The sequence below is a fragment of the Giraffa tippelskirchi genome, chromosome 6 (assembly GCF_054371585.1).
Source record: "Giraffa tippelskirchi isolate mGirTip1 chromosome 6, T2T-mGirTip1v1.2.pri, whole genome shotgun sequence".
NCBI classification, from domain to species: Eukaryota; Metazoa; Chordata; class Mammalia; order Artiodactyla; family Giraffidae; genus Giraffa; species Giraffa tippelskirchi.
Genome location: NC_137280.1, coordinates 4804666 through 4818080, shown reverse-complemented (window position 1 = coordinate 4818080; position 13415 = coordinate 4804666). Strand labels below are relative to the sequence as shown.

At 38.6% G+C, this 13415-nt stretch overlaps 1 protein-coding gene across 6 annotated transcripts in view; it reads right to left on the bottom strand.

Annotated features, from left to right (window-relative positions):
- LOC145508976 (uncharacterized) overlaps positions 1–13415 on the bottom strand; it is a 70822-nt gene that overhangs the window by 39419 nt on the left and 17988 nt on the right. Inside the window, exon 2 of one of the 6 annotated variants that reach the window (XR_014055757.1) lies at positions 7598–7795. The exons of the other annotated variants lie outside the window; for them this stretch is intronic. The gene's annotated coding sequence lies outside the window, so the exon portion shown is untranslated. The remainder of the gene's footprint in view (positions 1–7597; positions 7796–13415) is intronic. 6 annotated transcript variants of the gene reach the window in all.

Below are 13415 nucleotides of genomic sequence, written 5' to 3'. Positions count from 1 at the left end.
TCACAATATGTTTAATGATCATTTATCATCTCATATAGACACAAAATTAAAGAAACAGAAAAAAGTTTTCCTTGCTGTGAGAGCTATTAGGATTTACCCTCTTAACAACCTTCATATAGAACATCCAGCAGTACTGATTATATCTATTATGTTATATATTACGTCCCCAGTACTTATTTACCTTGTCACTAGACGTCTGTACCTCTAAATTGTCTTCATCCAGTTCCCCCTCACCCCTACCCCTGTCTCTGGTAGCTGCAAATCTGATCTCTTTTTTTTAATGAGTTTGTTTTTGAAGCATAATTGTTGGTTTAGAGTACTATGCTGGCCCACAGTACCATGTTGGTTTCAGAGTGATGATCTTTTGAAAGAACATGCAATAATATCAAGTGGTATTCATCAGATGCACTTTAGACCTTTCATGATTAAATGTGCATCTTAATGGGATGAAGCTTTAGATAAAGTCAGTATTTCTTTCCTGTCACCCTGTCCTAGTGAATATGACGGCGCTGTGTTATATGCCAATGATAAGATTTTATCATCATAAAGGAAACACTGATCTCATTAAAGCACATTTCTATCGATTAGAATGCTTTCATTTGGAAGAATACAATATAAATTGAATATGTAACAAAATCACGGCAAATTATTTTATCTTTCAGAATAACTTGGTATAATCTAGACTTTATATAGACAAAGAATGCTCTCACACATTTATTAATCAGCACACACTGAGCATATGTTGTTTTTGCTATGCACAAATCACTTCCCACTACTTCTGGGATCAGACCTTCTCTTTCCTTAGAAATTTCATTCCATACTGTTCAGTTGGGGTCCACCCTGCCTCCTAAACCAAGCTATAGCATCTGGATTTAGCCAGTTCTGACCAATCAAATTATCTCTTAAATGGCACCCCACTCCAGTACTCTTGCCTGGAAAATCCCATGGATGGAGGAGCCTGGTAGGCTGCAGTCCATGGGGTCACTAAGAGTCAGACACGACTGAGCGACTTCACTTTCACTTTTCACTTTCATGCATTGGAGAAGGAAACGGCAACCCACTTCAGCATTCTTGCCTTGAGAATCCCAGGGACAGCGGAGCCTGGTGGGCTGCCGTCTGTGGGGTTGCACAGAGTCAGACACGACTGAAGCAACTTAGCAGCAGCAACTGATTCTGAGTTGACAGCGGACACAAGCTGGGCTAATCAGATCTTCCTAGGATGTTTTATCAAAACTATTTGGAAAGATTTTTTGCACATAGGAAATGAGTCTATGGGATGTTGGTGGCCATTTGGGGGCCTAAGTCAAGAGCACAGAGTTAGCAGCCTAAGAACCTGACAGTATTTGAGGCCCGACGTTCAACTGTGTCTGAAGCAACTCATGTCCTGTTGCATATGTCTATGTTTCTTTTTCTGCAGAAATATGTAAAGAAGGAATTCAAATAGGATGAAAAACCCAATCTAATCTCAACAGGAGAGATATCTGTATTTCTGTGCACACCTCTATAAGCTCTTTACTTACATTTAAGTTTTATTAAAGATGCTGAAAGTTAAAGAATGCATATAGGCAACATGATTTCCTGTTATTAATACGATAATTTGAAAATACATAGTCCCATAACCATGTGTCCATATTTATGCTCTTACAGAAGAAGAAATCAGAAAAATCCTTGTCCCTAATCTAGCATCAAGTAAGAGTTTTTCACCAAAGTAAAACACACATATAACACACAGGTACAAACTCCAGGCCTACTCTGGGACACTCTTCCTGTGACCATGCTGAACCAGGGAGCAGTGGGGCCAGAACCAAACCATCTTGGTGACAACAAGAAGCCTGCGCCGTCCTGTGACACTACACTCACTCATTGCTGTACTCACTGTACTCACTCACACTGTACTCACTATACTCACTCATTGCTATACTCACTATACCCACTCATTGCTATATCACTATACTCACTCATTGCTATACTCACTATACCCACTCATTGCTATATCACTATACTCACTCACACTATACTCACTATACTCACTCATTGCTATACTCACTATACTCACTCATTGCTATACTCACTATACTCACTCATTGCTATATCACTATACTCACTCACACTATACTCACTATACTCACTCATTGCTATATCACTATACTCACTCACACTATACTCACTATACTCACTCATTGCTATACTCACTGTACTCACTCACACTGTACTCACTATACTCACTCATTGCTATACTCACTGTACTCACTCACACTGTACTCACTATACTCACTCATTGCTATACTCACTGTACTCACTCACACTGTACTCACTATACTCACTCATTGCTATACTCACTGTACTCACTCACACTGTACTCACTATACTCACTCATTGCTATACTCACTGTACTCACTCACACTGTACTCACTATACTCACTCATTGCTATACTCACTGTACTCACTCACACTGTACTCACTATACTCACTCATTGCTATACTCACTATACCCACTCACACTATACTCACTATACTCACTCATTGCTATATCACTATACTCACTCACACTATACTCACTATACTCACTCATTGCTATACTCACTGTACTCACTCACACTGTACTCACTATACTCACTCATTGCTATACTCACTGTACTCACTCACACTGTACTCACTATACTCACTCATTGCTATACTCACTGTACTCACTCACACTGTACTCACTATACTCACTCATTGCTATACTCACTATACCCACTCATTGCTATATCACTATACTCACTCATTGCTATACTCACTATACTCACTCATTGCTATATCACTATACTCACTCACACTATACTCACTATACTCACTCATTGCTATATCACTATACTCACTCATTGCTATACTCACTATACCCACTCATTGCTATATCACTATACTCACTCACACTATACTCACTATACTCACTCATTGCTATACTCACTATACCCACTCATTGCTATATCACTATACTCACTCATTGCTATACTCACTATACCCACTCATTGCTATATCACTATACTCACTCACACTATACTCACTATACTCACTCATTGCTATACTCACTGTACTCACTCACACTGTACTCACTATACTCACTCATTGCTATACTCACTATACCCACTCATTGCTATATCACTATACTCACTCATTGCTATACTCACTATACTCACTCATTGCTATATCACTATACTCACTCACACTATACTCACTATACTCACTCATTGCTATATCACTATACTCACTCACACTATACTCACTATACTCACTCATTGCTATACTCACTGTACTCACTCACACTGTACTCACTATACTCACTCATTGCTATACTCACTGTACTCACTCACACTGTACTCACTATACTCACTCATTGCTATACTCACTGTACTCACTCACACTGTACTCACTATACTCACTCATTGCTATACTCACTGTACTCACTCACACTGTACTCACTATACTCACTCATTGCTATACTCACTGTACTCACTCACACTGTACTCACTATACTCACTCATTGCTATACTCACTGTACTCACTCACACTGTACTCACTATACTCACTCATTGCTATACTCACTATACCCACTCACACTATACTCACTATACTCACTCATTGCTATATCACTATACTCACTCACACTGTACTCACTATACTCACTCATTGCTATACTCACTGTACTCACTCACACTGTACTCACTATACTCACTCATTGCTATACTCACTGTACTCACTCACACTGTACTCACTATACTCACTCATTGCTATACTCACTGTACTCACTCACACTGTACTCACTATACTCACTCATTGCTATACTCACTGTACTCACTCACACTGTACTCACTATACTCACTCATTGCTATACTCACTGTACTCACTCACACTGTACTCACTATACTCACTCATTGCTATACTCACTGTACTCACTCACACTGTACTCACTATACTCACTCATTGCTATACTCACTATACCCACTCACACTATACTCACTATACTCACTCATTGCTATATCACTATACTCACTCACACTATACTCACTATACTCACTCATTGCTATACTCACTGTACTCACTCACACTGTACTCACTATACTCACTCATTGCTATACTCACTGTACTCACTCACACTGTACTCACTATACTCACTCATTGCTATACTCACTATACCCACTCATTGCTATATCACTATACTCACTCATTGCTATACTCACTATACCCACTCATTGCTATATCACTATACTCACTCACACTATACTCACTATACTCACTCATTGCTATACTCACTGTACTCACTCACACTGTACTCACTATACTCACTCATTGCTATACTCACTATACCCACTCATTGCTATATCACTATACTCACTCATTGCTATACTCACTATACTCACTCATTGCTATATCACTATACTCACTCACACTATACTCACTATACTCACTCATTGCTATACTCACTGTACTCACTCACACTATACTCACTATACTCACTCATTGCTATACTCACTGTACTCACTCACACTGTACTCACTATACTCACTCATTGCTATACTCACTGTACTCACTCACACTGTACTCACTATACTCACTCATTGCTATACTCACTGTACTCACTCACACTGTACTCACTATACTCACTCATTGCTATACTCACTGTACTCACTCACACTGTACTCACTATACTCACTCATTGCTATACTCACTGTACTCACTCACACTGTACTCACTATACTCACTCATTGCTATACTCACTGTACTCACTCACACTGTACTCACTATACTCACTCATTGCTATACTCACTATACCCACTCACACTATACTCACTATACTCACTCATTGCTATATCACTATACTCACTCACACTATACTCACTATACTCACTCATTGCTATACTCACTGTACTCACTCACACTGTACTCACTATACTCACTCATTGCTATACTCACTGTACTCACTCACACTGTACTCACTATACTCACTCATTGCTATACTCACTGTACTCACTCACACTGTACTCACTATACTCACTCATTGCTATACTCACTGTACTCACTCACACTGTACTCACTATACTCACTCATTGCTATACTCACTGTACTCACTCACACTGTACTCACTATACTCACTCATTGCTATACTCACTGTACTCACTCACACTGTACTCACTATACTCACTCATTGCTATACTCACTATACCCACTCACACTATACTCACTATACTCACTCATTGCTATATCACTATACTCACTCACACTATACTCACTATACTCACTCATTGCTATACTCACTGTACTCACTCACACTGTACTCACTATACTCACTCATTGCTATACTCACTATACCCACTCATTGCTATATCACTATACTCACTCATTGCTATACTCACTATACTCACTCATTGCTATATCACTATACTCACTCACACTATACTCACTATACTCACTCATTGCTATACTCACTGTACTCACTCACACTGTACTCACTATACTCACTCATTGCTATACTCACTGTACTCACTCACACTGTACTCACTATACTCACTCATTGCTATACTCACTATACCCACTCATTGCTATATCACTATACTCACTCATTGCTATACTCACTATACCCACTCATTGCTATATCACTATACTCACTCACACTATACTCACTATACTCACTCATTGCTATACTCACTGTACTCACTCACACTGTACTCACTATACCCACTCATTGCTATATCACTATACTCACTCATTGCTATATCACTATACTCACTCACACTATACTCACTATACTCACTCATTGCTATACTCACTGTACTCACTCACACTGTACTCACAATACTCACTCATTGCTATGTCACTATATTCCCTCACACTATACTCACTGTATTCACTCATTTCTATATCACTATACTCATTCACACTATACTCACTATACTCACTCACACTATACTCACTATACTCATTCATTGCTGTACTCACTATACTCACTCATTGCTATATCACTATACTCACTCACACTATACTCACTATACTCACTCACACTATACTCACTATACTCACTCATTGCTATACTCACTATACTCACTATACTCACTCATTGCTATATCACTATACTCACTCGTACTATACTCCCTCGGGAGCCACTGCCATCAGGAAGTTGCAGCCAGATCCAGGCCCTGCAGTGCATGCTGCCTTCTGTGCCAGAAAAGTGAAAAATACCCAAGTCTTACCCCTACACCCCATCAACTCTGTGGGCCTTGCACCCTTGCTAATGCTATCCTGGAAAAACCCAAGGATCTACAAACAGCAAAAGCAGAAGTAAAGAAGCATGGTCTCAGCCTCCTTCCTGCCTCTCAGCGGGGTGAACCTAGTCACATTCACATTCTCTGGCTGGGAGGCTCTCACGGACAGAGGAGACTGGTGGGCTACAGCCCGTGGGGTCGCAAAGACTTGGACACAACTGAGTGTCTGAGCAATCTCATTCAGGAACCTGGCGGCAAGGATTCATTCAAAATGTAATTTTAGTATTTTAGTTTTTCAGCCTCTGCTGTACAGAAAGGCCCAGGAGAAGGAGGGTATTCTAGACGCCATGTGCAAATCCACCACATCCGTGACAGAGAATACAGTTATTGATTTGTGAATTGAGAAGATAAAATCTCATTTTGTTTAAAATCATGTTTTAAAAAAAAAAAATGAAAGCTTTTCTCATGAAAAAAAAAGAAGGCTTTTTTTTTCCCCAGAAAGCTTTGTTGGTATTTAGAAGATTTTGCATATCTTGTTTGGGTGATTGATTTTATTTTTATTAAAAAAATTTTTTAATTGAAATATAGTTGATGTACCATGCTGTGTTAATTTCTTCTATTAAGCAAAGTTATTCAGATATCTATATCTTTTAAAAATATTCTTTCCATTATGGTTTATCCCAGGACATTGGATATAGTCGCCTTTGTTACACAGTAAGACTGCATTGTTCATCCATTCTATCTATATGCGATAGTTTGCATCTACCAACGCAAACTGCCATATTGATATTTTTAAAAGCTAAATGATAGTTTTCTATTTTTTAAAATTAATTTTAAAGATTTTTAAAGTTTTTGAATAGAAGGATTATGGGGACTCTAGTTATTTGTTATGCAATTGACATAATAGCTAGTCATCTCAATGCAAGACTCAATGCAAATACAATGGGTAATTGGTAAATATTTTTTTACTTTAGCTAATTTGTTAAAAGAGAAAAAAAATTCCTTTGTGAAAAAGAATCTAATACAGTTGTAAGCAACTTACGAACATTATTATGTATACATAAAATCAGCAACAGTGAAATAAAAAAAAGCAGATCTACTGCATGGTCAGGTCACTCGAGGTGGCTGTCCTCCTGCTCTCTGCAACCTCCCTGGCTGGGCCAGCGCCTGCTTCACCGACACCCTCCTCACAGGACTGACTTCCTACATACTCGCCCCAGTCCCCAGCTAGTGACTGTCCCTCAAAGCGGAGGTTAGGGATGTGGCCCTCTGGCACTTTCCTGAGTAACCTGATGAGCCTGCCTGACATCAGTTCCACCTATAACCTCTCTCTCCCCTAGAGCAAAGACTGTTATCACCTTCTCATGGTTCTCAGCACATGGTACGGAGTCACTCTGGGACCTTATTTCAGACGTGCCAGACTCCTCGTCCATCAAACCCTTGATGTCTCTGTTGCTGACCCCTGGCTCCCTCTCCAGTCTGGAAGGTGGGCAAGTATAGGCCTTGCGGCTGTGCAGAGTGCAGCCCAACATCCACTCTCAAGTTTTCTGCCATTGCTGTAAAATGAGACCAAAATAGCTTTCTCAGAAATGTGAATGTTTTTGGACAACTGTGTGTCTACATCTATAGCAGAAAAATTTTCCTCCAAATTAAAACAAATTTGAGAATACTATTTTTTTGCAGAACAGAATTACTCTGCATAGAAATTTTAGCAGTTGACAAATTGGTTATATTAAGGTCAAATCACAGGAGAGAACTTTTCAAATTTTGTGTTTTTTTCTGGACTGGTTTTATTTTGTTTTTTCTCTAATGTGAGAGAATTACCTTTTAAAAGCTGCGAATAGTCTCTATTTTGAGAGACGTAGAAATTAAATCACACTTTTCATAGATTTTATTTGTTCAGTGGTTGTCAACAAATGGTCCTTTTAATGTCAAAAAGAAATGGTTAAGGCAAACATTCTCAGGATAAGAGAATAAAAGAGTACTGTTACAAGGATCTGGGATATAAATGCTGGAGGTGAGTGACACTGACCACACTCCACAAATGTCATTTCAAACTTTTGGCTTTATCTGGGGCCAAAGAACCATTCAAAGGAAAAGGTGCAGATCCCAAAGCTTCTTGAAAGTTGAGAGTCGTTTGAGACTCTCTGATGGACAGTGCTCCTGAGAGAGGCAGCTGGTCTCCATGGTGAATAATATCCCAGAGAAGAAATTCATCACAGGGAAGCGCCTTGTCCGGACTGACTTGAGTCCAGCCTAAAGGCCTTGGGCCCAGAGAGGAGGCTGGAAAGTGAGCCTTGGCTTCAGCGGCTCAGCTTGTCTGGAATAAAGTGACTGGGTTTGAAGTCCAAGAGCTGAACACTAAGGGCAAATCCATGTGGGACTTTCAGCCTGTTGTGATATGAAATATCACAGTTCAAATATTACTTTGGACTTAGAGGACCCATATGTGCTCTGAGGAGGTATTGTGACCTTAGAAGCAGATCTTGGCTAGTGGGCTGACCATAGTTTCTTGTGTTTTGAAACTGTTGAATTGGACCCTTTGATCTCAGTAAGAACTTTGAAAGGAGAAGATATGCAAGTGTGTTGCTCAAAGAGATGCCTGGTCCAATTTTGGATTAAAACTCGTTATTTTTCCAAAGTGCCTCTGGTGCAGCTGTGGTTAATGGCTGACTAAGTCAGTTCCTCATAAACTAAGACATCATCATGCCCTTTCATGTCTTGTCTTTTCTCTACAAACTATCAAATCCTTCTCAAGTGCTGGATGAACTATGGGCTTTGTCAATGATTATGTACTGAGTATTTAGCTTCCTTCATTTATTTGTTTACATTCCTTTACCTTTTTGTGGAACAGTCAGTGCAGATGAGCATTTATCCTAAAACTTCCAATTAGATGCTTAACATAGAGTGACAGCCAGAATACAGTGTCTTGTCCTCCAAGAGCCAAGGAGGTTTCTCTAGCCTACCACCACTGCTAGGTGGGACCAAATGCCATTCATCTCCTGCACACTGATGGACTCAGTTATCTCAGCACTGTGTGTAACTCCAAAAAGAAAGTCCATTGATATCGAGTTCATTCCCCAACGCTTCTTCTTCAATGAATATAACTGATTTCCCATGAGATTTCCAGCATTTCCTGTGTCAGCCAAGTTTAGAAAAGCTTGAACTCAGATGATCTTTGTGTCCCAGTATATTCTCATTTGTCCATCTCAGTTCAGCATAACCAGAAAGACAAACAGGGGCGTAAAAAAGCATGTCATTCACATTTTCTCCAATCTAAAAAAGTATTGAGAATAAGTTTCTTTATGAAAAAAGCAGCTCACTGTTCTTTGTGAAGCAACTAAATTATATTATTTATATATAGAACCCAAAAAGGGAGAAAAATGATTCTCAGAGCTTTTGGTTTAGAAGCTATTGTTTGCAGGTAATTTTAAAATGTATTTTTAAAAGGCCCATTATGTTTCACTAAGGATAGTTTTCCTGGTTTCCATAGTGATATCCAAAATGTGTGTAGGTGCAATCAAAGAGAGTCATTGCATTAATAGGTGGTTTAGCATTTCTGTTGAATATGAAGGTTATTCAATGTTTTAACATAACTGAGCTATTTTTTAAGTCCTCATTCCTTAATGAATGTATTTAACATCAGATGTCTTCTTATGAAATGAGTAATAAAGCCCACTTTACTTGAAATATAAAGTAGTTACAAAGGAAAAAAAAATCTTTTTAAGGTTTCAAAGATACTGGAAGTTATTCTGGTCTTATTTTGCTTTTATTAAGATTATATGAAGAAATTCCTTTAGTCAATTACTCAGAAAGCATTTTTTAAATTACCTTCAATGCCACGTAAAGAAGAGAGATTGGGAGAAAATATGTGAGCAGATACAAAATGAGCTGATTCTTTCTCTCAAAGAGCTTACATCATTTTCTATCTATTAAGGAACCTAGCCTAGTTTTGTCCAGAAGTTAATTTTCACTATGGTAACAACTGAAATCAACATTTTGTATACAATGAAAGAGAGGGCAAAAAATAGTTGAAGTATCTCACAGAAAGCTCTTAGGATGCTCTTTTTTTTTTGCCTTGTACTATCTAGAACTGTCTAGAGAAGGAAATGGCAACACATTCCCGTATTCTTGCCTGGAGAATTCCATGAACAGAGGAGCCTGGCAGGCTACAGTCCATGGGGTCACAAAGCGTCACACACGACTGAGCAACTATCATTCATTCAATATCTAGAACTGATTCATTTAGAAACCAGACATCTATTAGATCTAATGAATAATTATCAAATCATTTTAAAAGCACACAGAATTAGCAAGATGTTTTGTGACCTTTATTCAACAATTATTTTCCCATTATTCTGAATTCTCATGAACTATACATGAATAATGGAACTTATGGGAAATTTTTAAAAAACAATCAAACAAACAAAAAGCCAAAACCTGACATCCTATGTTAGCCAACTGTGAGAACAAAGTGTAGCAGATTATAAGAAGAATCTAATTCAAGTTTGGAGGTAAAAGACCCTCCAAAGTGTTCTGGTGGTATGTTAATAACATACTTTAGCTGTTACATAGATGTTGATAGCAATCTTTAAATATTCTGGGTTGAACACTTAGTTACAAAGCATGCTCAAGGAAGATTAAGAATGGATCATCAGTGAACAAAATTACACAGAGAAAAACAAATGATATTGCTTATACGTGGAATCTAAAGAAATGATAGAAGTGAACTTATTTGCAACACGGAAATGGAGTCACAGATGTAGAAAACAAACTTATGGAGAAAGGAGTGGGGAGGGATAAACTGGGAGATTGAGATTGACATATACACATTAGTGTATGTAAAATAACTAATAAAAATCTACTGTATAGGACAGGGAACTTTTCTCGACACTCTATAATGACCTATATGGGAAAGAAATATAAATGAGAGGATATATATATATATGTATATATATATATATATATGTGTGTGTGTATAGCTGATTCACTTTGCTGTGCCACAGAAACAAATAATTTTTAGACTAATTATCCTCCAATAAAAATATTTTTTAAAAAGACTGAGGCATTAGTATGATTCTTAAGGGTGAAAGGGTATCAGTGTCCTTTTAAAGATATATCTATTTATCTCTGCTTACTAATATCTACTCACCTACCTGTTTATTCAGTTGAATGTTCACTGAGTGAAATATTTATTGCATATTGTGTGTTTTAGCTGTGTTTAGCATCATGGAAAAGAAAAAAATATTCTATTCTTATCTCATGGAGCAATAGACCTAAGTCAAATAACCCAAATCACTTTGAAACTCTGCTGCAAGGAGGGTAGGTATTAACAGTAGTGGTGAGTCTACGAAAGTGAGGAATTTTAACAGGACAGAAAATTGAGAAGACTCTCAGAAGAAGGAATATGTAAGATAAGATCTAAAGGAAGAAAAAGAGGTAACTGGAAAGATGGTCAGTTTCTCCAAAGGGCAAGGGAAGACAAAAATAAAGGTTCTGAGAAAGGTAGTGGCACAGCCTGCAAGTCCTGTGGTCAATAGTCCCATGGTCCATAGTCCTGTAGTCCGTATTAAGTCCCGTGGTCCATGGTCCCGTGGTCCACATTAAGTCCCGTGGTCCATAGTCCCGTGGCCCGTATTAAGTCCTGTGGTCCGTATTAAGTCCTGTGGTCCATATTAAGAAGTTCCTATCTGGTCTCAAGAGGTGTCAGTATTAAGGGCCACTGAAAAGTCTACAGAGATGTCAGTGGATATTGTTAGATTTTTGTGTCAAAGAGTTACAGTTGTGACAGTGGGGGAGAGTTGAGTTTCTTTTCTCTGGAAATAGTAGATAAATAGCACAGAAAGTCGGGTTTTTAACTTTGTTAACTGTAATTAGGTTATCTAAAATTAGCAGTTCAGAGCCCTATAAGAATGCATTATTCAGTCAATTGCATGTATTTGTTTGACACATAATAGATGTTTGAACAGGATTTTCCTGGTGGCTCAAGCAGTAAAGAATCTGCCTGCAATGCAGGAAATCCATATTCAATCCCTGGGTCGGGAAGATCACCTGGAAGTCTTTACTCTTTAGTGTAAATTCTACTTTTGACTAGTAGTCAGCCAACCTTGTCTGTAAAGGACCAATGAGTAAATATTTTAGGTTTACAGGCCACACAATCTCTGTTTCAACTGCTTGACTCTGCCATTGTAAAATGAAGGAAGCCATAAGCAATAGATAAAGAAATGAACACAGATGTTTTCCAATAAAATATTATTTGCAAAAACATTTGGGGAGCCAGGTGTAATTTGAAGGTGTAATTTTCTGACCTTTGCTCTAGACCTTCTATAACAAGGCTGAAAATATTAGAAGGGTCAGTTTTCATTCTAATCCCAAAGAAGGGCAATGTGAAAGAATGTTCATACCTCAGATATGCAGATGACACCTCCCTTATGGCAGAAAGTGAACAAGAACTAAAGAGCCTCCTGATGAAAGTGAAAGAGGAGAGTAAAAACTTGGCTTAAAACTCAACATTCAGAAAACTAAGATCACAGCATCTGGTCTCATCACTTCACAATAAACAGATGGGGAAACAGTGGAAACAGTGAAAGACTTTATTTTGGGGGGCTCCAAAATCACTGCAGATGGTGATTGCAGCCATGAAATTAAAAGACACTTGCTCCTTGGAAGAAAAGTTATGACCAACCTAGACAGCATATTAAAAAGCAGAGACATTACTTTGCTAACAAAGGTCTGTCTAGTCAAACCTATGGTTTTTCCAGTAGTCATGTATGTATGTGAGAGTTGGACTATAAAGAAAACAGAGTGCCAAAGAATGATGCTTTTGAACTGTGGTGTTGGAGAAGACTCTTGAGAGTCCTTTGAACAGCAAGGAGATCCAACCAGTCCATCTTAAAGGAAATCAGTCCTGAATATCCATTGGAAGGGCTGATGCTGAAGCTGAAACTCTAATACTTTGACCACCTGATGTGAAGAACTGACTCACTGGAAAAGACCCTGATGCTGGGAAAGATTGAGGGCAGGAGGAGAAAGGGACGACAGAGGATGAGATGGTTGGATGGCATCACTGACTCGACGGACACGAGTTTGAGTAAGCTCCAGGAGTTGGTAATGGACAGGGAGGCCTGGTGTGCTGCACTCCATGGGGTCGCAAAGAGTCGGACACGACTGAACAAC